The sequence below is a fragment of the Chenopodium quinoa genome, unplaced genomic scaffold (assembly GCF_001683475.1).
Source record: "Chenopodium quinoa cultivar QQ74 unplaced genomic scaffold, ASM168347v1, whole genome shotgun sequence".
Classification (NCBI taxonomy): Eukaryota; Viridiplantae; Streptophyta; class Magnoliopsida; order Caryophyllales; family Amaranthaceae; genus Chenopodium; species Chenopodium quinoa.
The window spans coordinates 2,019,461-2,040,378 of NW_018742815.1; the positions used below are offsets into that span (position 1 = coordinate 2,019,461).

General features: G+C 30.3%; 1 pseudogene; it reads left to right on the top strand.

Annotated features, from left to right (window-relative positions):
* The first annotated feature begins 461 nt into the window (after positions 1-461).
* Positions 462-6,110, top strand: LOC110725701 (annotated as a pseudogene).
* Positions 6,111-20,918: the final 14,808 nt, after the last annotated feature.

Genomic DNA, 20,918 nt, shown 5'->3' on the forward strand with positions numbered 1-20,918 from the left:
AGTAAAATTTCCAATCAAAAAGATAATTAAAGTACATGGGAAAGATAAGTCGATAGATTCAAGAGTATAAAACATTGAATTAGTCAAAAGTTGACACAATTTTTATGGCAAATGTTAGGGTAAAACAGAGAGAGGACTTAATAAGAACAAAAAAAAATGAGGATATAAGGGTCTTCTTATGTATCTTAATAATTATGAAAATGTGAAATACGACAAACATTTAGGGGCATCCAAATGGCAAAAGTGACAATACGATGGGGGTGGAGGGAATATTTTTTTCATAGTGTAAAACGTGTATTTTGCTTCTTTTGAGTTTCTTGTGGTCCTGCTATGTTAGTCGGTCGTCAGTGGCGGATGTATGTACAAGCAAGTGGGGTCAGGTGACCTACTTGAACAACAAAAAAATAAATTATTTTCCTATAAATTAAATTATTTTTGTTATAAAATTGAGTTTTTACTCATAGAATTACCAACTTGACTCATTAAAATTTATGAAATGTATTTTAACCTTGTTAAATAATTTTATTAGATCCGCAGTTGTCGGACGTCAGAGTTATATTATACGAAGTACTCCATATTACTATAGGCATAAGCAATATAAATAGCACTTTCGAATACAAAACTTTTTCAACTTGTATCTCTTTAATTAGCTATTAGTATTTCACTTGCATTTGTTATTGCTTGTAATAATCAAGAGCTTAAGACTAATTAAAAAAAAAAAAAAAAAAAAAAAGGTGATCTGAAATAAGAAAATGGAGGGGAAAGGAAAAGAAAAATGGCCGGCAATAGGAATCGATCTCGGAACTACATACTCTTGTGTGGGAGTATGGAAGCATGGTCGTGTTGAGATCATAGCTAATGATCAGGGGAATAGAACGACACCGTCTAGTGTTGCCTTCACTAAAAACCAAGTCCTTGTTGGGGAGGCTGCTGCTAACCAGGCTATACAAGATCCTACCAACACCGTTTTTGGTAAGCACTTTCTTAGTCTCATCTATAAGTTTCTTTCTAGTTAATTATTATTATTATTATTATTATTATTATTATTATTATTATTATTATTATTATTATTATTATATCTCAAAAACAAAAGTCATACAACCTACAATTATTATTATTGTAATACGTACTCGGTTAATAATTTTGCAATACAAGATTAAGAATTTAAACAAAAATCAAAATAATTACTTGTATATACTAAATGATTTTGTAATGGGTATTACAAAACCCGCCCCAATTTGGGGGTTGGGGGTTGGGGGAAAGGGTTTCATGGTTGGGGTTTTAAAAATTTCAAGGGAGGATAGGAGGTTGATGGGCTAGTGAAGGGTGGGAAGGTGGCCGATTCACGATCGGGATGGGGGAGTAGGTGGCCGATTTCGAGGAGGGGAGTTATGAAAGTGGTTGTAATCATTTAGTGTTAGAGGACCACAACAGGAATATATTTTATATTTTATCATTTAGAAATGATTAAAAATTGGGATTATTAAAAGAAAATCGATTACAATTGATTAAAAGGTTAGAAATGATTAAAGGAAAATGTTATACATAGCTCTTAGGGCTACATATAAGCATTAAATTTACACTTGAAATCATAAAAAGTTAAGATTTCATCAAAATATAAACACTAATAGTACTGATTTACGCGTGTTTTTGTCATGAATTCCTAATTTTATACAATTTTCAAGAGTATATTTAATGTTTATATATAGCCCTTAGGGCTACATATAACATTACCCATGATTAAAAGAATTAAGTTATGAAAGTGGTTGGGATTATTTAAAAATGATTAAAAGTTAGAAATATTAAAAAAAAAATTGAAATTGATTAAAAGTTTAGAAATGATTAAAAGGAAGTTATGAAAGTGGTTGGGATTATTTAGTTTTAAGTAAAAGTTGGGATTAAAAAAAAACGATCAAAATTGATTAAAGGTTTAGAAATAATTAAATGAAGGAAATTATGAAAGTGGTTAGGATTATTTAAATGATCAAAATGATTAAAAGTTGGGATTATTAAAACCAAATTTTTTTTTTAAATATGCAAAACCAAATGAAAGTGTTTATTAAAAATTGGGATTATTAAAAGAAAATCGATTAAAATTGATTAAAAGGTTAGAAATGATTAAAGGAAAATGTTATACATAGCTCTTAGGGCTACATATAAGCATTAAATTTACACTTGAAAATCATAAAAAGTTAAGAAATCATCAAATATAAACACTAATAGCACTGATTTACTCGTGTTTTTGTCATGAATTCCTAATTTTATACAATTTCCAAGAGTATATTTAATGCTTATATATAACCCTTAGGGCTACATATAACATTACCCATGATTAAAAGAAGTAAGTTATGAAAAAGTGGTTGGGATTATTTAAAAATGATTAAAAGTTAGAATTATTAAAAAAAAAATTGATTGAAAGTTTAGAAATGATTAAAAGGAAGTTATGAAAGTGGTTGGGATTATTTAGTTTTAAATAAAAGTTGGGATTAAAAAAAAAAAACGGATCAAAATTGATTAAAAGTTTAGAAATAATTAAATGAAGGAAATTATGAAAGTGGTTGGGATTATTTAAAAATGATAAAAATGATTAAAAGTTGGGATTATTAAAATCAAAAATTTCTTTTAAATATGCAAAACCAAATGAAAGTGTTTGTATAAGTGTTGCAATAAACATGCATGGAAACTGAAAAGTGTAAAATTTAGAGGTAATAAAAAATCGGGCCGGACTGGGCCTTAACACAATTTCTCGTGCTCAAACCCGTAAAAAGTACTGGGCTTGTCGGGCTAAAACGGGCTTTTTCAGACCGGGTTCGGGCATTTTAACTAAACTCATGTAAAAGGAGGAGGAGATTGAGATTGAGATTCTATGGAAAATGTATTCTAATCATTAATGATCATGTGAGGTTTTGCGGCTATTTTCGTCTAGATCTTTAGTTGGCTTTGATGGTATCACAGAGGTTATGGGTTCGAATATCATTCACCCCTTCTTCAAAGTGGAATTAATTTGCGCCAGGTATGGGTGGGGACTGTATTGCATCCATATTTCAATCCCAAATGACCTTTCATGTGAAGGGGAGTGCTAAAGTATAAAATATATTCTTTGATGGTTGAGGCCCATGAATATGTTTTATAATCTATTAGTGAGAACTAGGTGAAACCCCGTGCAATGCACGGATATTGACTAATTATAATGAAAATATAATTAGATATTAAAAAACTAAATCGATTGATCAGTATTAAACCGTATGAAATACAATTCGTATTAAAACAATAAAAACATGATAGAGAAAATAATTAAATATGTGACAGTTATAATGTGCAAGTCATAATCCAAATGCAATTTTTTTTTCAATGTAATAATATTTTTTTTAGAAAGTAATTTTGGCGGGAATTTTTTTAGTAACACATTGACAAGTGTGCTCCTAGATTCGCTTTTAGTAGTATGTAATTGATTAAACCGTATGAAATACAATTCGTATTAAAACTATAAAAACATGATAGAGAAAATATTTAAATATGTGACTGTTATAATGTGCAAGTTGATATTTTAGAAAGTTTACTTTAGATTTTATATAAAATAAAAGTCATAATCCAAATGCAATATTTTTTTAATGTAATAATATTTTTTTAGAAAGTAATTTTGGCGGGAATTTTTTTAATAACACATTGACAAGTGTCCTCCTAAATTCGCTTTTAATAGTATTTAATTGGTTGATTGATTGAAAAAGGTAAAAAGAAATGAAATGTAAAGGTAAGAGAGTGTGTATGAAATAAAAATATAAATAAACATGACATTTTTAAGGAAAAAAAAAATACTCGTACATGTTACTCCTTCCGTTTTTAAATACTTGGTCTACTTTCTTTTTTCGGCCCTCTTTAAACATTTACTCAATTTCTTATTAGGAAAACTTTTATAATATTTAATTCAAGTCTCTTACCCAGTGAACCCAACATAAATCATATTTTATAATTTCATATCCTCTCTCCTCCAATTCTCTTAACTTGTTTTGTTTTTTATGATTTTTTATTCTTCCACCAATCAGACTACCTTCATATTTTATTATTTTCTCCAATTTCTTCTAACACTCCGTACATGGAGAAATAAAGTGGAGTATTAAAAAACGAAAGGAGTAAAAGGGGAATACTACGAATATATACTAAGTAGAGTACGAGTATTAAATAAGAAAAACAAATGAATAGTTGGAAGATAAATGGATTTCTATTTATTTGATGTCATGATGTGTTATTATGGTCATACAAGTTTATACTCCTATAATAATGTGAAATGCTTATATTATTATTATTATTATTATTATTATTATTATTATTATTATTATTTACCACCTTCTTTTGATTTCTTATTTAATTATCTACTTGTATTGTCCGGCTATTCATGTTAAATGATCACAGATGCAAAGAGGTTAATTGGGAGGAGATTTGATGACAAATCCATAGAAAGTGACAAAAATTTCTGGCCATTTAAGATTATTGAATCTCCCGTACACAACAACAAACCTATGATCGCGGTCACTTACAGGAATCAACAGAAGCAATTCTCCGCGGAACAGATATCCTCAATGATCCTTTCTAAGATGAAAGAGACTGCAGAAGCCTACCTTGGCTCAGAAGTGAAAAAAGCTGTTGTCACTGTCCCAGCCTACTTCAATGATTCCCAACGTCAGGCAACTAAAGATGCTGGCACCATTGCAGGGCTTGATGTCATTCGCATTATCAATGAACCAACAGCTGCAGCAATTGCCTATGGTCTTGACAATCAGATGGTCACAGGTACAAATAAGGTTGCGAAGAATGTATTGGTTTTTGATCTTGGTGGAGGTACTTGTGATGTATCTTTGGTTAAAATTGGCAAACGCTCATTTGAAGTGAAAGCAGTAACTGGTAACACCCACCTCGGTGGTGAGGATTTTAACAATCGGATGGTTCAGTATTTTGTGGCCGAAATTAAGGTGAAGAACAACAAGGACATAAGTAATACCCCTAGAGCTCTTAAGAGGTTGAGAAATGCTTGTGAGGTAGCAAAAAGGACGCTCTCAGCAGCAACTGAGACTGATATTTATTTAGAATGTCTTTTTGATCGTATTGATTTCTCTGAACAAATCACTCGTGCCAGATTCGAATATTTAAACCAGGATTTGTTTAAGAAATGTATCGATCTTGTTAACGAGTGTTTAAAGGATGCCAACATGAAAAAGGATGATGTTGATGACGTAGTCCTTGTTGGTGGATCATCTAGAATCGTCAAGATTCAAGAATTGTTAAAAGACTTTTTTAATGGGAAAGATCTTTGCAAAAGTATCAACCCAGATGAAGCAATTGCATATGGTGCTGCAATTCAAGCCGCAATCTTGAGTGATACAGGTAACATTAAGGATTTCGCGCTTGTAGATGTTATTCCTTTGTCGCTTGGAATCCAGCTTTATACTGAGGAAATGAGGGTTGTTATCCCAAAAAATACTACCATCCCTGTGAAGAAGTTTAATGATAAACTCGTAACAGCTGAAGACAACCAAGAATCTGTGACATTTTCAATATACGAAGGTGAGAAAGAAATTGCTAAGGAAAACAATTTCTTAGGCAAATTTGAACTGTGTGGGATTCCTCCAGCGCCTAAAGGTGAACATAAGCTCAAAGTTAGTTTTGAAATCGATAGTAACGGGATTTTGACAGTGACAGCGTATCATAAAGCCAGTGACAAAAAAAAACCAAATCGTCATCACGGATGTAAGGAGTAGGCTATCAAGTGCTGAGATTGAGCAAATGATCAAGGAAGCTGAGAAGTGCAAGGCAGAGGATAAGGAGTACAAAAAAGCTATGAAATCCTCTTTGAGCTGAAAGAGTTGCTATGAAATCCAGGCTGAAAGAGTTGAAGCACACTGTGGATCCTATTATTGCTATGCTGTAATGAAGTCTTGATGGCAAGGATGTTTAAGATATTAGATCGTTGTACCACCAAATTAAATAAGCCAGTGTACCTTAAATTTCAATCTGTTTTTTTTTTTTTTTTAGTTTCAGATGTGTGTGTTTTATTTCTTGATTGATTAGCTGTATATTTCATGATGCACTAGTTCAATTTGCGTGTATTTTATATCTTTTGTTTAGCGTTTCACAAATTCTTATTAGATGTGGTCAATAATCAGTTACTCCTTCCGTCCCCAATTATTTGCCCCAAACCATAAATCCACTTTATTAAGGCTTTGGCAAAAAATAGTGCACATGGGTTGACATAAATATCAACGAGGAGAGAGATAGAGAGAGTGCAAGTGGGAAAACATGCCAAAAATAGTATGGGGCAATTTTTTGGAGACAACCTAAAAAGGAAAGTGGAGCAAACAATTAGGGACAGAGGGAGTAACATATAAGACAACTACTAATTAAGTAAAGACAACTACTAATTAAGTAATGAGGTTGTCATATAGATTATCAAGTGGTGTTACCTAATAATCATTTTTTTTAAAGGTAAGAATAAGGGTGGTAAGCCAATAAAGAGAAAGACCCTCCTAAACCAGAAAATCTCATACATCAACCCAACCCGAATTAGCAGACTAGCCAATTTAGGAGGGGGAGGGGGGGTGTAATCCTCACCCCAAATTGCCTTTAGTGGAGCTTGATCCCACAACATATTGATTTTGAGGTGACAAACCTTACTACTAGGCCAATTCCAGCTTTACTTGGTCGTATAATAATCATCATATATTCATATTGGTTTGAGAACTTTACATGTATTTTTATACTATTCCAATTGGATTTCATGAGACAAAAATCAAAGTGGGAATAGGAAAAATGATTGAATAGAGTATCAAATTTTGCATTATAAACTATAACAAATTTAATTAGATGACAAATATAACAAAAACTTTTTGCGTACACCGTTTTATAATAATATTATTATACATCGAATTATATTAAGGTAATTTTACTCCATTTGAGGTAACAGTAAACTATTTTTGGGTAATTTTAATCGAATATAATTTTAATATATATTGATAATGGAATAAGCTTTATGAAACTAATAAAGTTACTTTTAGTTGTTGAATTTAGAGATAATTTTTATTTAATTTAGGGGTAAATTTTGTTCAGACAACTTAATAGTGGTTAAATACAGATGTTGAAAAGTGTTAGCACGGCCGATAGTTTGGAGTATTTTTTGCACCCGGGATACAAAGGCTTTTTGGAAGCCTCCGATAATAACTCAAACACTCCATGATGTGTCTATTTTATATATTATTTTACCCCCGTCCCTTGGTCATAATTAGTAGTGTTTTTGGCTCTTTAGAGCCACTTTTATTACTAATTGGTGTTTTCCAGTGTTTTTGTAGATTTGGTTGACTTTTGCAGGGATTTACACTTTTGGAGTATTTTCCCGAGATATTTTGGAGCAATCACGAGCATTGGAGAAGCACGACCGGATTTTATAGCCCAGGTTTGGTTAGAGCCATCGAACCGGTGATTAAGGGCTCGGTATAGGTGATATCGGGGCATTTGGACCGAGTACTCAAGACCCAAAGAGGAAACCCAGATTGGCCCGAAGAATTGGAGCCCAATCGAAGTCCAAATAGTGGCCCAAATAAGCCGCCCGGCAAAAGAGACTGGCGCCCGGAGGCGCGCCCGGCCGGGCGGGAGAAGCTTAGTCTGGCGCCCGGTGACGCGCCCGGCCGGGCGCGAGTTTAGTGTTAGAGTCAAAAAGGCGCGCCCGATCGGGCGCGTGTATTTTTAGGAGACGTTTAGCGTCGTTTTAATTTGCTTTAGTTTAGGATTTTTGTACGGAGTATAAATACTCCTCCGTAATACGATTCTAGTACCTTCTTTTCTTAGACTTTCTCTATCTACTTAGTTTTCCCTCTCTCTAAAACTCTCTCTAAACCTTTGTTCTTAGTTCTTTCATTAATTCCAGATTTATTTTGGTAACGATTTCTTCTCCCTTAATCTTAGTTACTTATTTTATTCCTTTCATCATGATTTATTTTACTACCTTGATTAGTTTAGTTTGTAATATGTGTGAGTAGTTTAATTTCTAGGGTTTATGGGGATCTAATAAATAATATGAAGGGGTAAATTATTGTTGTTGATTATCAATGCTAGATTAATTTCCTATTGATTGATTTAATGCTCCGTGACTAGATTAGGCCTATCTTTTATGCATGAGTTTGACAATATTGATTCAAGAATCGAGAGATGAGAATTAATGTTTAGGTCTAGTTTCAATAGGCAAGTTAATTTATAAATGGTTAAGTCAAGATTCGAGAGATGAGATTTAATACCGATAAATTAATTGTGTGATTGTAATACGTAGCGAGAGCCCTTTACAATCTGGTTAATTGATGCATTGATGATTGACTATTATTGATTATTGGTATTGCATGATGATTTCTTATTGGATTGTTTTAATGTTTTACAATTGCCGCTTGTAAAAGTATAGCAATTGATGAATCGAGCAGATGTTAATTTGATATTAAAGGCTATTTTCAATAAGGACTTAGATCTAGTAAATTGCGAGAGCCTGTTAGATCTATGTTGATTAATAAATTGCGAGAGCCTGTTAATCATGTTATTTATGCAATGTCAATGATTGATTACTATGTTTTACCCTAGAATATTATTTATTGGTGAACCTATGCCCTAGATCCTTTCATATATTGTTTTTTTCCCATTCTCAACCTTAGTAGTTTAATCTTTTACTTAATTATAAATATTGGTTACTTAAATAATTTAGATTATAATATTTAATTAGGAGTAAAAAGACTTGTTTCCCTGTGGAGATCGACCCTACTTCCCTATCTACCTTAGTTAGTGATTTAGGTAATTATTTTTTATTAGGGGATACGACTTTACCCTGTCACTCCACCTTCAACACCATGCAACATCTCATCCACTTGTTCATCCTCGACCTCATCCGCCTGATCATCATCGGCTCCATCCTCACCATTATCAACAATATAGTCATCATTCTCGTATTCCTCGTCCACATGAATCTCATTGCTTCTAACACGCACATCATTCCGATCAAGATCCCCACTGTACTCTCCACTTTCTTCGTGCCAAATCCACACATGGTATAAATGCCTAAACCCACGACATAATACATGATCTCTAATGATTTCAACATTGTCGACCACATTCACATTATTACAATCAACATAAGGACAATAAAGGCCTTTGCCACCCAGTTTGCGTTGATAAGCTAAAGCCCTCTCGCAAAACTCTTGAACCCCATTCCAAAATTCCAATGTATTGCGTCTGCCATACATCCAACCACGATCCTTCTCCATTTAGTAAATTGTCTCTAAACATATATAGCAACATATAATGAATAATGTGTAATTGCTACATATTTTATGTAAATCAAATTCAAGTACAAAACGTGAATATACCATTAATATAGTGAAAAATGCATGTTTCTAAAGGGTCCTTATCACTCCAACCTAACCCATCCTTGAATGTTTACTCTCACTAGTGAATGTATGTCAACTTTCCAATTTTAAGGAAAATCCGGCAGCATTTCTCCCTAGTTCTCCAAGTACACGATGTAGATAATTAATTACCCACATATGTACCCAGAGAACATAGTGAGGAAATGGTAAGCCAAGATGTTCTTTAAAATCGAAAAGAAAACATACATTCACCACCTAAGTGAGAGTACACATTCAAGAACAGTCCCAACCGGGGACTATTCAAGACTTTCTCCTAATGAGAAAGCCTTGAACGGGTATCTAGGCATATGATGATGCAAGTGCATATGATGATGCAAGTATTCTATATATTGTTGTATTTATTTGCAATTAAACAATACACAAGTTGAAATTTCATGGATAAACTTTTATTAAATGGATAAATAGAAAGAAATATAGCTAAGTAAAGTTTATAAGTCATACCAATATAGAAACTACCCACTTGAGCTCAATATGTAGTCCTCAAGCTAAACTCGTGCTTCAATTCACAAATCTATTAAAAAAACAATAAATAAAAATTAGGTTAAATATAAGGTATGTACTATTTCTTTCTCATAACATGTCAATTCACTAATTTATTTATAAGCTAAAAAACATCATTCATCGAACTAACAATTGCTAAACAATGTATTCACTACTTTAATTCATCTAATTTATTCAAAATTGCTAAACTAACAAGTTTACTAATCTCTAATTTTTTTTCAAAATTACCCATCAAAACAACTTAAAAGTAACCATTCACCCATTCTAAAATTCATCTACTTTAGTAACAAGCAAGGTTACTAATCTTAAATTTATTCAAATATACCCATCAAAACAACTTAATATTAACCATTTAAACATTCCAAAATTCAACTAATTTAATAACAAAGTTCACTAATCTGTAACTTATTCAAAATAATCCATCAAAACAACTTCAAACTAACCAAGTAACATACCAAATTTCACCTATTTAAGTACCAAGGTTAATATATATTCTATAATTATTTCAAAATTATCCACCAAAACATATTAAATTAACCATTAAAACATAATACAATCCAACTAATTGAGAAAAATCACTTATATTTTCACAAATTCCCAATAAAACAACCTAAAATTGAGAAAAATTAGAGAATAGTTATATTCAAACCTAAATTTTAATTTGCAAACAATGATTCAACATGCAAAACACAATAATATAAGTACATAATTAGAAAATAATTGTGAAATTAAAAAAAAAGGAAAAACCTTGAAATAGTGAGGAAATTAACTCGGTGGTGGAGGAGGGCACGGCGCGGCGACCACATGGCAGCAGAAGCACTGCGGCGCGGTGAGCAGGTGAAGGCGCGGCTTAGCTTCCACACCTTCACAACCCTCTTGAAATTGAACAGAGAAAGAGAACGAACAAGGGGGGAAAACCCGGTCAGGGGAGAAAGAGAAGGGTGGGGCTGGTGGCCGGCGACGGTGGCAGCGGTAATGGTGGTGGGAAAATGGAGAACAAGAGTGCAGCAAGCTAAGGGAATAGGGCTCGAATGAATGTAACAATGAATGAAAGAGAGAAGGAAGAAGAAAGAAAGTATAGGGCGCGTTTTTTAATTAAATATGGCACCGGTTCAATTGGCATTGGTTCAAACCGGTGCCCTTTTTATTTTTGGCACCGGTTTGGGCTGAACCGGTGCCTTTTCTATTTGTATAAAATTGCGCCCAATTTTAGGCCAGTTTATGACACCGGTTTGGCCTGAACCGGTGCCTTTATGGGGATGCCTTTTTGTATTTTTCTACTAGTGTATTGATCTAATTTTGGATAAACGAACTTTTGGTCCGTTAATATAAATAATAATCTGTAACTTATAAGGGCATAATTCCTTTTCCTTCTTTATATTTTAAATCTACTAGGATATTATTAATTTATATATCGAATGATATATTTATTTATTTTTTTGGTGAAGATATTGAATGATATATAAAATGTACTTTGTATTTTAGAAACATAAGTTTATGATATGATGATGTTTGTTGTTTCTACATTTTGACAATTAATCATGTGTTTCAGGGTTACCAAAAACAAAGTACTACATCATTTTATAATAAAATTTAGATAAATTCAAATAAGTGAAATTTAAGGAAACATAACACATTTTAATCTTGAATAAATGATACGGAGTAGTACACACTAATTTTTATACTTTATTCTATTCGTTTGATTGAACTATGAATCATCATTTTTTAATCAAGTAAAATTATATATTTTTAAAATAAATTTATCCTTTAGAACAAATTTATACTCCATAATATATATATTGCGTTATACTTCCTCAAAAAGTAACATTTCCGTTTTGGTATGCTCTCATTTTAAGAAGGTAATTAGGTATTTAGGTCAATGAACTTTTGGAGTATAATAAATTTATACTCCGCAATATATATATTGCGTTATACTTCCTCAAAAATATAAAAGTAACATTTCCGTTTTGGTATGCTCTCATTTTAAGAAGGTAATTAGGTATTTAGGTCAATGAACTTTTGGAGTATATAATATGGGAAAATTTGCAAATTGTAGCCATTTAAAGTTTGTATTTTGCAAATTGCAGTCATTTAAAAATAAAATTGCAAATTGCGGCCTTAAAGTTCATATAAATTGTAAATTGTAGCCCGATTCAACTTTTTCATAGGTTTACAAGTTGAAAATCTTCGAGTAAGGTTTTAGGGGCCATTTTAACCCTTAGGGATCCAAATTAAGCTCGGAATTAGCAAAAAAATAATGCAAGTATCTCGTTTTGCGTAACAAAAATGTATCGATTTGTGGGAAACTGTAAATAAGAGACATTTACGTTATTTTTTTTGCTAATTCCAAGCTCAATTCGGGTCCTTGAGGACTAAAATGGCCCCTAAAACCTTAACCGAAGATTTTTCAACATGTAAACCGATGATAAAATTGAATTGGGTTGCAATTTAGAATTTATACGAACTTTTGGGCTGCAATTTGCAAAAATAAATTTAAATGGCTGCAATTTGCAAAATACGAACTTTAAATGGCTGCAATTTGCAAATTTTCCTATAATATGACAAAAATATACGTTCTAATGTTATTATTATCTCTCCTCTCATTGTCCCACTCATGCCTTTTTTTTTATCTTATTTCTCGTACAACATGCTTACTCCACAATATAAACCATTTATCCCTTTATTTTACCTTATGATTAAGTAATTAACTAGGTTAGTAATGTGCGTTACACGTTACATGATTATTTTATAGATAAATTAAGGTTGCCCATATAATGAATCATTAAAAATATTTGTTGTACACTCGATTTATTTAAAAATATGGGTAAACATTAAGGGCCTGTTCTCATTGACTGAACTCAGCTGAATTGAAATGAGCTGAACTGAACTAAACTTAGTTTCAACGTAAGAGAACAGGCCCTAAGCCTTTGGTTAGTAGTTTGTTCGCCTTATTTCCACTTGTTTGATGAAAAATAAATTTGAATAAATTCAAATTAATAGAATAAGTCTAGAAAAAGTAATTTGTGGTAAAAGTAGGTAATAAAATTTACACATGCACAAATTACCAATTTCCTCAAAAAAAAAAAAAAAAAAAACTAGGTTAGATTACGTGTCATGCACGGTAATTTTCAATAACTATTAAAATACTACTTCCGTTAATTGTTATGTGCAACTTTGGGGTATTATTAGTGAAATATAAAATATTCCAAAGTTGCACATAAAATTTAACGGAGGTAGTATATAATCTTGTTGTAATAAGCATATGTAGTACATATAATATGTCTTTCTTAAAAAAAAAAAAAAGTCTATATAAATCACAAATAATGTTAAGAACATTTATTTATTTATTGCTTAAGTTTATAGTTGTCAATATTTTTTTTAAATGATACATAAAATCTTATTATTATACTTTGTATAATCTTTTGTAATTATTACTTTATATATGTAAAAAGATTTGTTTCTTAAACAATCTAATCTAATCTAATCATATAACTAATATATAAAGCTAAACTTTTAGCCAGGTCACGAGGCAACGACACTTGGCATTCTAACTTTTCGCCAAGTGTCGCACCACGTTGGATAGGTTTGAATAGACTTCATAAAATAAAAAAGTTAGTTTATAATTCTATTTTGAATCAAATTTTGATGGAATTTTAGGATAAAATTGTTTTTTAGAGTTTTATTTTTGATAAAATAAAATTTGAGTGTCGCGCCACGTTGGATAGATTTAAATAGACTTCATAAACCACCCGGGCATCGCACGGGGCACAAAACTAGTATATCATATAACTAATATATAAAGCTAAACTTTTAGTCAGGTGACGAGAAAGCGACACTTGACGTTTCAACTTTTCGCCAAGTGTTGGCGATGTAAATCTTGGTTCGGTTTTGTTCGGGTTTTCAATTTCTCGAACCGAAATCGAACCAAAAACCGAATTTTTTTTATTTTTGACACCGAAACCGAACCACCCTCCCAAAAAACCAAACCACATTCCTTATTCGGTTCGGTTTTTCGATTCGGTTCGGTTTTACATCGATTCACTTTCACCCCTAGAGTGATGGGTGAGAAAATAACATATATTAAATTTGAAATAACAAGAAGTTCATATCAGAATAACATAAATTTTATAAACTTGGAGTACCATGCACACACTACTTAAGGAGTAGCATAGAATTTGCGCATTTGTATATTGGAGAGATGAGCTAGACAATTGTATCTGCATAGGTTGTTGACGACTTTTGTATTTGAAAAGTATATTGTATACTTGTATTATTTTATTTTTTAATTAGTAGACATACTATAATATAACAAAATAATTTTTTTAAATTATACAAGTATATAAATAAATTAGATATCTGGTCAAAGAAATAAAAAAAACCCCTCCTACATAATAAAAATAAAAAATAAGAAATTGAAATACATACTATTTAATTTATATGGCTCCACCTTTTAGGTTTCCTCATGCCTTCAAAATCTCGAAAACGGCTGTTTGATTGAGCAGGGTAGTTTGACATTAGGTGTGGTTTAATTAAAGCGGGTTTGGTCTGGTTTTGGGTTGGTTATTTGGGATCGGTTTTTGGTTCCAAATAAATTATTTATACAAAGGTTAGGTTCGTGCCAGGCTATATCGGTAATAGACAATATTGCAAATAAACTAGCTTACGCCCTATGTAATGCATGATTTTACCATATTTTATAAAAAAATTACAACAATTTATAATTCAAAGAGTAAGGGATATATATAGCTCCCTCTTGGTTTTAAGGGATCCTACGATCGTTTCTCATCTCCGCCCTTGTGGCTCTGTAAAAAATAAAAATAAAAATAAAAAAATTAAAGGCTCTGTAAAAAAAATTTAAAATAAAAATAAAAAAAATATTAAAATTATTATTCAACAATTTTTTTTTTACCACTTATAAAGTTATTATCTTATAAAAGTATGATAAAGATCCTTATTCCTTAAAAAAATTTTAATAGTATATATATATAAGATGTGGGAGATTGGTTTTAAACTTGATAGTCTTGATCACAATATAGGGAATCCAATTACACAATGATGCACATTTTTTTAATAAAAAAAAATCCACTCACTTTTTACCAACATTATTTATAAATAATTCACAACAATAAATCTTTTAAAGTTACGTGCAAAATGAAGTTATGCGCCTAAAAAAATACAGTACTCGTGTATAGAGGAGTAATGGAGTAAAATAAAATATTATGTGAGTGAAATTAATTTGGAAATTAAAAATTTCATAGAGATACAATTTTTTTTTCCTTTCTTAATAAAAAGAAAAATAGTAAAATACAACTGGTGGTCTAAGCAGTACAGTATTTATCCTCTCTCTAAAATACACCCTCATAAGTTCAGTCATAGTTAATTTAACTAGCATAGTGCCCGTGCGATGCACGGTTTATAAATCAAATTATTAAACCTGTAGGAAAAATAAAAATAAAAACAAAGGTAATTCATTTACTATTAAAAGATTTGGTTACTATTGGTCAATAAAAAAAATTAAAGGAACGTTATTTGAATTGTATTTTATGTTATTTGAATTTCTTTTAGTTTTTTATAATGTTATTTTATTAATTGAAAAATAATTGAATAATACCTCACATAGCTATATAAGAAGTGGACTAATTTATTTATATCTCTTGTTGAGAAAAAACTAAAGTTTTCTTATCATATCATCCGCATCAGTAGCTACAATCAATCTAATATATACATGTTTTATTTACCCGTCACACTCATTAAATCTATATACACAATAATAACCTTATATTTGACCTACCAAAGCATATATTTTCCTAAGTTAACCATTGTGCCAAAAAATATATATTATATAATAGTCACATATATAACCAAGAGCTGATTAAATTAAATATAGTATACAACACAAATACTTTGTATATAGGTATGGATACTGATAATTTTATATAAATAAAATATACGGAGTATATATTACTAAGATTTATCCCTACCTTAATTATAAAAAGGTTAACAAAACTCTTATAATAGTGCATGGACATTTATATATCTAAAAATGTTCTTTTTACATATATTTCCCCCCATTTAATTTTAAAAGCCTTAAAATTGTCTCTTGAATTCGCTAAATTGATTTAAAAGGTTATGTTTATTTTAATATTTAAAGCCATTTACTATTTTCATTTCCTTTTGTTTTAATTTTTCTATTTAGAATTTATTAGACTATTAGGTTTCAAGATCGAAGTCAATATCTTTTTACCGTACAACCACTAAATCAAAGTCGCTCAACTAAAGTTTTGGACATTGCATAGCTACACAACATCCAACACATTTAATGATTACATGCAAATAATTTTAATAAAACTACGCATTTGATATAAGTTATTAAACAATTTAACTATATATACATTTTGATAGGTTTATATCTTTCATATTAACAAAAATTTACAAATGTTATTATTATATTTTGAAAAAAAATTTAGACTTTGGAGCTTTGTATAAGATAGATAATGGATAAGTTAATTCCCGTCATATATGCATTGAGTTTTGGGTGTTCTATCCGGTTCACCCTTTTGGCTAATCCAGATTTGAGGATCAGTTTTAGGTTATTAGGTTCCATTCCTCTTCCGATTGTTATTGCAGGGGAGCGAACACATGTCCTCCCTACCTAGTGTAGTCTCAGTCACCACTACACCAACAACCAATTGGTGTAGTGGTGATTGGGACTACACTTGGTATGGAGGACACGTGTTATAAAATATTATATTATATACATATACTTTATTATATTATAAAAAATATTATATTATATACACATACTATTATAGTTAAAAGTATTATTATGTACTCCCTCCGTTCTTTTTTACTTGACCCGCTTTGACTTTTACACTATTCATCATTCCTCCTTTGACCGTCTTTAGTGAATAGTATGCAAGGAGAAATATATTCATGTAAGATCTTTTTGAATTCGTCTCAATAATTACTATCATAATATGCCAATTTTACAATTTTTACTTATAAAGAATTAAAGTTATTGATTGTTAAAGTTTTGCATTGACAAGCGTGATAAAATTGAAGGGAAATTAATCATTAATGTTATATTTGACTTTGTATAAAAAATTGAGGTTTACCATTGATAATAAAATTTAAGAATGTTTACCACTTAGAAAATTAGAAAGTTGGAGTTTACCAAAAAGAATTTCCCTTTTTTTTTTTGATAATTATTTGATGTTACTAATATAATGAATTGAATTTACTATTCTTGAGATTTTAATGTTACTTTGTAAATTAATGGGTTACTAATCTAATATATATACATATATATATATATATATATATATATATATAGGAGTTTTTTCACGAGTTTTTAGAGAGTCACATAGGATTTAATTTTTTCAGCACGCCACGTAGGATAATAAATTTTAGTGGTAGTTAATTAAATACGAGATTATTAGTTTCTTTTAGAATTAAATAATTTAACTGACACGTAAGCAAAATTAGCGAATGAGATTATCCAGTTTAAATTAATTAAATATAAAATATTATCTTTTAAAATCAGGAGTTTTATCTAAATATTTAACAATTTTTAGCACATAAATATATATGTAAAAATATTATTTTAAAAAATTCAAACAAATCGTGCATCGCACGGGCTTCATCTAGTAATCTGATATAAGTGAGTATAATAAGGTTACTCTTGAGTTATAAACAAATACGAGTATAATCAATTGATTACACTTTTTTTTTAAGTATTAAGGTAAGGAGAAAGATCTTGATCGTTTCTCCTCGCAGTTTTTTTAGTTCGGTATTTGCAGGTCAAACACTTTGAGAGTTAGGGGGAAGGGAATGGGATCCCCACTCTCAAAGTGTCTCTAGTGGGGATTGAATCTCCAACCTTAAGATTGAAAAGATTGGAAGGTGACAATCTTACTACTAGACTAATCTTAGCTTGACAATTGATTACACCTTTACATTGTGTGTTTGGCTACATAAAAGATACCGAGTTGACTTGTTGAAAGTTACACTTCCTATGTTTATTATACTTTTCCCATTGTGTATTTTAAATAAAGTAATGTTATATATAGCCATTATAATGGCTATATATAAGCATTAATTATACTTTTGAAAATTGTATAAAATTAGGAATTCATGAAAAAAACACGCGTAAATCAGTGTTATTAGTGTTTATATTTTGATGTTTCTTAACTTTTTACGATTTTCAAGTGTAAATTTAATGCTTATATGTAGCCCTAAGGGCTATGTATAACAATTTCCTTTTAAATATTAGGGGGAGATAAAACTACTCCATCTGTCCTTTATTGATGGTTCTTTATGGGTAAATTTCACGGGAATTAATAAGCATAAATAAGTAATAGTAAAAGTATATTGGAAAGATAATTTTATACTGAGTATGGAAAAAATAGAGAGAGAAAGTAACAAAAGCACATGATAAAATAGAATTTATACGGGAAAGTTAAATTTGCACAAATATTGTTGCAAATTGGAGGAAATTTTGGAAAAAAATATTAATGGCGGTTGGAAAAAACAAATAGGGTGAAAATTTTGGGACTAAATTTTAGCCAAAAGGGACTATCAACAAGGGATGGAAGGAGTATATCAGTATAACATATTCTTGCTTTAAAAACACCAAAAGCACTTCCCAATGGGGCATAATAAAAAAAATGTCTTTTGTTTCATATAAGTATTATTCCCTCCGTCCCTTATTGATAGTCCTCTACTCTCTCCTATTTGCAATGTTTGGCATCGTTGTGGTTTTCTGTTTTTTGGTTTTTTGGTTGTCAAACTCATATGATATATGTCATATAATAAATCAAAAATTAGACAAACCCATTAAAATCATGATAATATTAAAAACTGACAACAGAAAAGTAGAAACACCTTTTTCTTGTTTCCTGTTTTTGGCTTTTTGTTTTAAAAAAAAAACAGAAAATAAAAAACAATGCCAAACAAACCCTTAACTTTTCCATGTAAATTTTATTTTTTTCATATATTATTCCTTTATCTCTTTACTTTTTTGCATACCCAATGTAAATTTACCTTTTTAATGTACTTTTACTACTTCTTATTTATGTTTATTAATTTCCGTGAAAATTGTCCATAAGGAACTATCTCCAATTTGCAACTATATTTGTGCAACATGTAAATGTTATTTTTTCATGTACTTTTATTCTTTTCTCTCTCTACTTTTTTGCATATTCAATGTAAAATTTATGTTTATTAATTCTCATGAAAATTGTTCATAAGAGACTATCAAATAGGGAAGAATGAAGTATTAATGGTATTGAAAAAAAAGCAAATGAGACTATTATTTTGGGACTTAAAATTGGCTAAAAGAGACTATCACCAGTAAGGTACGAGAGCTGATACACATACAACCATTGTATGTTTTCCCTGCATACAACACCATTAAAAATTTGACACATCAACAAAAAAAGGGAGAAAGTTAAGAGTCTAATATAAATTGAATTTAATGGAACTTATGCTTATTATTTTAGCCAATAGAAACATGACAAATGAGAGTTGTATGTAGCGACCATATATAGCAATCATAGGCGAAGCTACATGGGGGGCGGGTGGAGGCCCGACCCCCATGAACCAATTTCGTGGCCTTTAATCTTAACTGCTGGCCCCTATAAGTTTTTCAAATAAATATTATCTCCGTTTCATATTATTTGCAATTATTTGACATAAAATAGAGAGAAAAGTTGTCTAATCATTGCAAATAATATGAAACAGATATACTCCCTCCGTGTTTTTAATAAGTGTTACAATTTGACCAAATACGCTGAGGCACAAGTTTGACCATTAATTTATGTAATCATATATTAGTAAAGTTATAGAAAAGTTGATATTATGAAAGTTATATGTTATAACGAATCTAACGATGTATTATACAATGACATTTGATTTTCATATATTGTAAATTAATCAAGTCAAAATCATTATGTGCATAGTGAGAACAGTGAAAACACTTATTAAAATACGGAGGGAGTAATAATATCTATCATGTTATAACTTAAGTTGTATTTAATGATTGCCACCGTAGTGGTTTGAATCCCATTGTTTGGGGTTTTAATTAGATCATAGGATCAAACCCATTTTTACATTATTTTTTTTTATTAAAGTTTTAGTCGGTCCCTATAACTTTAAAATCCTGGCTTCGCCCCTGATAGCAATTGTATGTGTAGCCTTTACCGTAAGGTAAGGAGGGATTAACTAGTAAAATTTCAGTGCAATGCACGAATTTTACTGAATTATATAGTGAAGTACAACATTAATTAATTAATTAATTCATGTGCAATAGATGCACAGTTGCTTAATATGGAGTAATTATAATACAACAACATTATAAAACAACATAAAAAAAATTAAGGACTCGACACCAATTATTAGAAAGTATGAAGTATATAGATAAAAATAACCACATATAATAATTATAATGAAAATTTTAATATTTTAGTAAGTTTAATTAGTTTATATTTTATGTAAAGCAAATCTTCTTATTTAAATACAATGATCCTTCATTTTGGTAAGAATTTTTTTATTCACCTTTAGTAATATGTAATAGATGTTACCATTTGAAATCTTGTGTGTAGATCAAAGAAATAGAGATTCTTGAAATAATGTGTATTGGGACAATTACAATAAAATGGGACAATCTATTTTTATTGGAATAAAGTACATTGGTACCCTCTATTTTGATTAAGACCATTAAATTAAAATAAGGGTTATATGAGAAAATAAAAAAGATAAATGAGGAATTAATAAAAAAAAAAACACTCTAGGTTGGGGGGCATAAATATAAATCGGAGGGATTACTATTAATTTATTATACAGCAAAATTATCACCTAAATAAATAATGATGGGTCACTCAAAAATGCAACAAGAAAAGTACTATCTTCGATATTTTTTAGTTGCAATTTTGAATATTTTATATCTCACAAATAATACCCTAAATTTGC